Source organism: Pipra filicauda, unplaced genomic scaffold, assembly GCF_003945595.2.
Source record: "Pipra filicauda isolate LSUMZ 115617 unplaced genomic scaffold, ASM394559v2 scaffold29_size4552773_pilon, whole genome shotgun sequence".
Classification (NCBI taxonomy): Eukaryota; Metazoa; Chordata; class Aves; order Passeriformes; family Pipridae; genus Pipra; species Pipra filicauda.
In genome coordinates, this window is record NW_024104420.1 from 2020943 (window position 1) to 2029554 (window position 8612).

Sequence of the window (8612 nt, forward strand, 5' to 3'; positions counted from 1 at the left end):
CTTGTGTGCCATCAAAGAGGCAGAGGCTGACATCAGAGTTTCTCCACTGACTGTGCTGCCAGATGCTGCTTATACTGGGGCTCTCCACTTGTGCCTTTAGGAAGCCGTCGGCACTGGAGGGAGCAATAAAGACATCTCTTGTGAAGGAGAAATGTTCTTTCAGAGTCAGACACGCTCACTTAGGCTGTAAGACCTTCTCGATTGTGCCAAAACAAATGGTGTTTCTACATGACCTAACCCAGTGGGCTCCTGGTTGATGACATGGGCTCATATATGGTATTGAGTTACAAAATACTTAGAAGGTATTGCACTATGTCATTATCATTCAGTGCATGCCAGAAAATGCAAAGGATGTTTTTGAAAAGCCTCCAGAAAAAGTTAATCTAGCTCTGTAGTTTTGCAGCGTAATGAATAGTCACTTTCCACCTAGTCAGAATTCTAATTACAGCTCACTGCAAACAGACAAATGAATTTATCTGCAGTCTTAGTTTGCAGTGCAGGCACACATGTGCACATTGAAGTGAATGATGAATGATGATGAACCCATGATCCCCTTCTATATTCCTTTCTCAAAGCATGAGATTTGATATCTGTTCAAAGCACAAAAGAAAGAATAAACAAGCATCAGTCATTTTTAACAAGAGAAGTTCAGTAAAGGGAAGCAAACAAAATCTGTTTTCAGTTTATGCTACCCATAAAAGAAACAAATTCAAATGTTGAGCTTTTGAGGCTCAAAAGGAAAGTAATGAGAAAAAAACAACACTCAGTTATAAAAAACCACACTGAAACAAAAAAAAACCCCAAACCCCCAAACAAAACAAAACAAAACAAAAAAGAACCAAAACAAACTAACAAAAAAGCCCACCACAGGGAAAAAGGGAAAAATAGATGAAGGAGACAATCACTTTGCTGTATCCTCCACAAACAACAGACCTAGACAAAATAGCCTGTTAGTTCCTAAACCCACTTCTCCCTGTTTAAGAGGGAAGTCCTGTAGATATCATAATGATCCTTGTGGGTACGGGGAGAGCAATCTCTCTGCCCAATGACTTCACCATGGTGAGCATTCCAGAGGTGGCTGCCTTATGCCAGGCTTTCTCCTCGCTCAGTAGCAGTCAGTGCATTCAGACTGAAGTATTTTGACAGGTAGGAGGATACTATGGCATAAAGCCATAGGACCAGTGCTGAAGAGAGAGGGGAGAGGCTTTGCCAAAATATACTCCCTCAAAGCTAGCTGCTTACTGTAATCACACATCATTTATTGAATATGAAAGACAGTCTGATACAGGCAGGGTGCAATGACCTTGCAATTTATTTCACTTTTCTTTGTCACAGACAAGGCACAGCTGGGTCAGACTGAGGTTCTTATCTGCTATCTGACCAATATATGCTTTTTTCCCCTGCCTAACATTAGTTTTCCTTATGCAGGCCAATTAGGAGAAATTCCTCTTCAGAAGTTAGCGGCTCAGATGGACTGCAGGTGTTTACACTGACCCAACTGAACTGCTCCCTGCCGATCTGTCCAGAGCACTATCCAGCATGTCGGTGGTCTCCAGATACCATAGGGGCCTTGCCTTGCTGACCTTGCCTGTGTTTGCCTAGAGTGGACTCCTCCCACAGCCATTCCAAATACCACTTGTCCTTGCATGGTGCATCCTGATGCTTTCCAGCCTGGACCAGCAGAAAAACAATGTTCAGGGTTTTTTCAGATATAATTTTGGGAACACCTTAGGGTATCAGTCTGAGTTTCTCATTATTGGAGTGTATGGGCCATATTAAATATGTCTGTGCAATTTCAGGCATCACATGGTTTTCCTGAGTTTTAATACAGTCTTTAGTTTTGTGACAAACAACATTACCACATATAAGATATTTATACAGAGTAAGATGGAACACACTTAAATGTACTAACCTAGTTAGGCAGCTCCATGTTTTAGATGCTACCCAGTATCTGAGGTCTTATCTGCAGGTCTTTTTCTTTAAGTAATTAGTGTATTTTGTTGACATTATTAGGATTGAAGGCTCGAATGTCTTAGAAAGTTTAAAAGTATACATTCACCCCTTTTCACTGCACTCAAATTCCCTTTCCTTCTTTTTGTAGCATACAAATAGTGCCACACTCCCTGGAAACTTGACTGACTTCACTGAGCTCTAGACAACCAGGATAAGCACATTATTGACACATAAGCAGATAACAGAATGTGGGCAACTTTTGGCAGGTGACCATCTAGTGACATGACAAATGTGCTGCTTTCAAGCCAAGCGCCATAAACAACCATGTATGCACTGCAGTTTTGTAATCCAGCACACATTACATAGATGGGATGGTTAAGAGCTCTGTTCTTATGAAATATATATGCTGCATGTGCACATATCTGCTAAGGATCAGAATGGGCATTCATTCAGTAGGTTATGAGTGCTTCTGTGGCAAATATCCCTTTGTTCCAGCTATACTGTAACATCTTTTGCTTTAGTTATCCTAATTAATATTCAGGCAGTGTTTACTATTATTTTCCCAGGAAAAAAAATGCATTATTTCATTTTACCTGAGCAGATCTTCCCCATTTGCTACTCTTTTCTCTTTGTGTTTTATGTAGCATCAATATGTTCTGCATGTGCTTGCCTGCCCTTTTGCTCTGAGGTCAGAGAGTTTTGTACTGGAAAATGAAGTCCAAGTATTTTCCCTCATAAATGAAATGAAAGCAAAAGATTCAGCTCTGTGGTGCTTTTACAAATCCAAGCATAACTGAAGGATTTAGAATATATAAAAAAAGCCCACAGAGTGTACTAAGAGTGAGGGATAAAGCTACCTAAGGCAAACACAAACGAGGTAAGAAATGATGATTTTACAAGAACAAAAAGAGACGATCTTCAATACTAGTAGAGTCGTCCAGGCATTTCTGAATTCCCGGTGAGCTGGAATCCAGCCAGTTTAAGAAAGAGCAATCACAGATAACACATGGTGGATGTGGCAGAACACAGCCTATAGGGTCCTCCTAAGTCCCTTCTGTGTTTCATAATACTTAAAGTTATGCAAAGAGATATCATGCACAAGGACTTGGAAAAATAAACTCAAACTGATGTAAGAATATGGCTGGGGAAAATCAGCTTATGAAAGCCAAATCTGACATTATTTTTGGACTCCCTGTTACTCTGGGAATTATAATGTAACATTATTCTTCATATCCTTTAGACCATCATCTAATGAATTCTTGGAGATTTTACTATTTGCATAACATAAAATATATATCCCATGGTGTCCAATGAGAGAATGATGGAGTCAATTTCTTGACTGAACTTTAACATGAGCAAACTAAACCATGATTCACAGGCACTTCTGGTGTAAATGTCCTGAGGAACAAACCATGTAAACTCACAGCGCTTCTTAGAGAAAGACTCATTAAACATTTGGTTTCTAGCTGCTCTTTGGTGAACCAGCTTACTAGTTTCATCAGTGAAGCCTTAAACTCCTCTACTTCTCTTCATCCGTGTATCAGCTCATATATTTAGAGACCTTTTGGGATGCTGTGGAGACAGCATAAGACTGGTGAGAATCCTTTTCCAGCATCAAAGATGGCTAATAGCTCCGAAACACATCCATCTCGTAGGAATGGTGGAAGCCCCTGCATATATACAGAACTCCTATGAAAATCACGAATTCATGATTTTTTTAATCATGGACATAGAAAACTTTTTTTTTCTTCCCAATTTGTCTTCTTCAAGGATCTACATGCTCTCTTTCTGGTTACTAACCCTTCTAGTTTACTGTTGCTGCAGCTCACTTTTCTTGCCAACAAAAAAGAAACCTTACAGAACTCACAATATTTTGTCGGTACTTCTCAGATTACACACTGAAATGGAGGGGTGTCACTCAGACAACTGCTAGTCAACAGCAACAACTACAGATCAACATATTTCTTTCATTTATACAAGCAAATGTCACATTACAAGATACTGTATGTGTCTTCCCCATTTTCAGGGCAAAGGAATCTTTGCTATCAGGCATTCAGAAATTCAACATGCTTCTCAACCACCTTAATTCTTTGTCTTGCAAATAGAATATAAAATTAAACATCAAGGTCTTTTCTTCCTTTTCATTTTAATCATGATTTTATATACTAGAGTTTCACAATCCACCTGCTAGCCTTGGGTATCCATTCCAGAGCAGAACTTGAAGGGACAGCAGGCCACCTGGAGCAGAGAATGTTGTTGGTTCTTCCAGCTGGTTCCCAATGTGACAATGGCACAAGCTTCAGAACAACTCAGATGTAGAGACAGTAATTGGAAAATAGTAAGGGGGGGGGGGGGTGCAGAACATAAAGGAGGTTGAAAATTAATTACAAAAAACTCTGCAAAAATGTATATTATTGAAACCCAAATTTAGTATATCTAAACAGTAAACATATCTAAACCTTGGGTGTCCCATACTGCATCACCATGAAATTTAGAAAGATATGATTCTATTCTCCAGGCATTTTTCATTAATTTTATAAACTATTCTGTTTTACAGAATTATTTCCTGCCTTCAGATTTACATTGGATGTAAAAACCTTCCAAGAAACAGGCTAGATTTTTCACTGAAAGGTTGTTTCCAACAGCTCAGATTCCCATAAGTACCCAGGTGGGAGATCAGCCATCACTTTTGGCCTGGCTTTTAGGCATGCTACTGGCATCAGGTCCATGCTGAAAGAGTGGAGAAGGGAATCTGATGTCCAGAGGAAATAACAAGCAGCTGCCAGAGAACTGAGGGAGGGAACAAACTGCTTGGATGTAACACTGAGTAATCATTGTGTCCTTATGCAGCATATCCAGATCACGACATAAATGCAATTGGAGTAGGGAAAAATCATCTCATCATTGAGATGTTTATCAACAATTACCAGTATAATTACTGTGTTTATTGTGTTCCCATTTTCTTCAGTGAAAAGGTACTGTACTTCTGATGGTTCTTCTATAGCAAGTCATTTCATTGAGTCCTCTTTGCACCATCATCTGTGAAGGTAATAGAGGAAATAAAGACCAAGGAAAGACAAAAGCTAGAAGGCAACAATTCTATAAAATAAAGCTGTAAAATAGCATAAAGAGCAAAAGGAAAACAAAATACACATTTAACAGAGCAAAATGTTGGAAGGCAGATAAGGAGGATCACCATAATGTCCCAGGTGCTGTTAAGGCATGCAGGACTATTCCCTCTACCTTTAAATTGTCATATCAGTTTGCTTCAATAATTAGAATGAAAACCAAAAAATTGTATGGTTTAAAAATGAACCTGAGCATATTGTCAAATAGGAGACAGAGGAACATAAGGCAGTGGGATGAACCAGAAAATTCTTGATGTCCGTTCCAACTCCATCTCTTACGATACTGTGATAAGGCATGATGTTATCACAGACAGACACCTAACTGACAAAAATAACTGATTGGTTTGAACAAATGTGAGAGGCAAGATCATTTTTTAAAGAATTCTTAAGAAAATACTGTGTACAGGATTTATACTGTGACAAAATGATCTAAGTGATTTTGGTTTATGTTTCAGGATTACTATCTTGCTTCACGTGAATTGAAACGCTTGTTTGTGTTGGATTCTTCCATCTTAAAAAATCCCCTGTGGCTTCTTTTCAGATATAAATAAAGCTGAAAAAAATATGTGAAGTGTGGATGAAGGAGGAAAAACAACAGATCCAGACTCCCTGGTACCATTCAGTGGCAGCAGATGCCAAACATAACAAATAAGTTTTACAACAAGCATTATCCACTAGTCACCTTTTTCAAGAAAACTCTGAGGCAAGAAAAAATGATAGTTTAATTCTGTGTCTCTTGATAAGCACATTTCAACAATTCATAAAACCTGGATATCTCCAATGCAATGAGAGTATTCAGTGCATTTTTTTGCATTGATCACTACTTTTAAACACGGAAGTCTAAAACTGAGCAAAAGTAATTACTTTGCGGAAGCTGTGTGGTATTAACAGATGCCATCTTGCAACCTGTAATAAAGAAAGTGACCCAATATGCTCCCTACTCTAAGGTCACATATACAGAGACTGCTCTTGAAAGACAATGTTCAAACTACTCTAAAGTGTCTCATGAAAGAGTTGATCCACACATGATCAACTCTGCATATCTTAGAAAGTTTTCTTACTATCTGCCCAAAATTTCCCAAATGCAAATAAGCTTTTATTTCTTACCACGTTATTAGAGAAATACAGAATGGTTTACCATCACTTTTTTATACACCATTCTTTAGAACTTCTCATATATTCCATTAGTATCATGTCCCTCATTTCTTTCTCTACTTTTCCTCACAGATCATGTTATTTAACCTCTTATCCTTCTTGCTGCTGCACCTTGAAGTTCTTTTAGTTAGTCTACATTTTTTTTTGCTGTTCACTGCAGATACGATATTCTTGGATTGGGGCTTGAGCATTGAGTTATTTAAAAAAAAAAATCTGTCTTTCGGATCCTATGTAAAATTCTCCTGTTGATAACCCCATAATGAAAGTTATCTGTTTTGGCGGTGATACCATCAGGATCAACTTATGATTCGCTCTACACTCTTAATTTCCTAATGTAGATTTGTTTCCTTAACAGTCGTTGATTTGTGTGTTTCATATTAGTTTCCTATGATTTTTTTTAATTCTAATAGAAAATTCTCAAGTTCTTTAATTTCAGAATTTAATTCTTTTTCAGCCTTTCACTTATCTATAGAATAAATACAAGTTTATTAAGCCCAAATTTGTTTTATCAACTAAATGGCAATTGAAGGACTGACACAGAATAGATACCTGTGCTATAAGCTTACAGCATCTTTGGATTTTGGCTGTGAAGCATTGACTATTCATTTTTGACATGGCTTGTTGGCTCCCTACTATCGTAGATGGATGAGGCAACAACTTCCTGTGAATTTCAGATAGTTTCTCTGGGAAGTAGACATGTCTTTAAAAATGTGTATTATGGTAATTATTCGAAACTCTCAAGGAAAATGCTTTTTCTAAAGACAAAAACTACTTTAGGGGTTTGGTTCAATAACATGTAATGGCTTTAATTCAGTAGATTAGTATTTCTTAATATTGCAAGTTACTTCTTACTCCTGTTTTTATTAGTATATTCCTCATCTTCTTGGATAGACAACGCATGAAGTTTTTACCTCTCTAATTTGTGTACAGGTATTATTATGCTTTTCTGGATTACATCTTTGTGACTTTTGTTATCCACTTCATAAAGAAGCACAAAGACAGGCTCCAATTACATTATTTTCACAGTAAGTTTTAACACACATAGTTCTCTACCAGGGTAGCTACTTGACCAATGTGAAGAAATGGCAGTCCATGGACAGATGAGTTTTGAATTTGCCACCAGAGGGAGTCTAGCTAGCTCCAAATGTAACACAAAATACCCTGTGATCTCACAAGAAAAGGACAATTTCGGACCATAAATTTTGAAAGAAAGTCCAACAATCCAGAGTATGAGGACACGAGTGAAAACACTGAAGCATGTTCTGGATATAAAATGTGTTACCAAGTGTAGTTTAAGCACCTATGTTAGAAAAGAAAGTCAAAGTCTCTTAAATTACTGAATTCATGAAGTAACATGCTGCCTATGCCAGCTTTGACATAAATGTCTGATAAAAATGAAATCCAATGCTTTTTTTTTTTTCTTTGAAGAAGAAAAATATAAAATCCTTCAACTGAGACCAATGAATTTTTCCAAAAGCAACATGCTCATCTAAAATATCAGGTTCCATGTCAACATACTGATTTAACAACAAGAAATATATTCTTGGTAATAGCTTAGAGCTGTTATAAGAGAACAAAAAGCTCACCGGTCCAACATAAGATTTTTTTTCATTTTTTATACTCTGGTAAAAAAATAGTATGGGAATTTCCTAATACTGATGGTATATGTTCATGGTCTTTTAAGAGAAATGACTTTGAAACAATATTTGCTCTCTAAACAAGAAAATCCACAATGCATTCCCATCATACTGAAGTCATAATTACAAATGCACTAATGTTTTCCATTTGATTTTATTTGGATAAGCTAATACTTGTATCTAATAAGCAGCACAATGTCAGCATTAAAGTGTTCCATCTATGAGAACCTCAGAGAAGAATTTAATTTCCTCTGTTTTAAAAGGCTTAAGTAAAAATATATAAGACCTTAAAAAATAATTGAAGGAATTTATCCCATGTAATATTCAAACAGGTTGCACTAATCATGACCTTAACCCAGTATGCAAAAGTTGTTTAGATCATACAGAAATATATATTTGTTATCAGTTACCTTGGGTGAATGCCCGGTGTCCACCGAGACTCCTCCCACCCCCCTGCACCGCCCCCCCCCCGCAGAGGGAAAAGGAGGAGGGAAGGGGGGAAAAAAGAGGAAAAAAAACCTTGCAAAACCCGCTACAATATTAAATATTTTTTAATTCTAACCTGAATCCCACATTTCACATGCAAAAACTAAGCAAAGAGCCATCTTTGTATACCTGTCTGTTTTTTCACCAGCAGCTTTCGTGATACCTCTTCAATGCTCCAGCTGTATCCTCAGTATGCCAGAAATACAGGGGAGAGAATACACAGCACCTCAAGATATGCCACCCTCCCTCAATC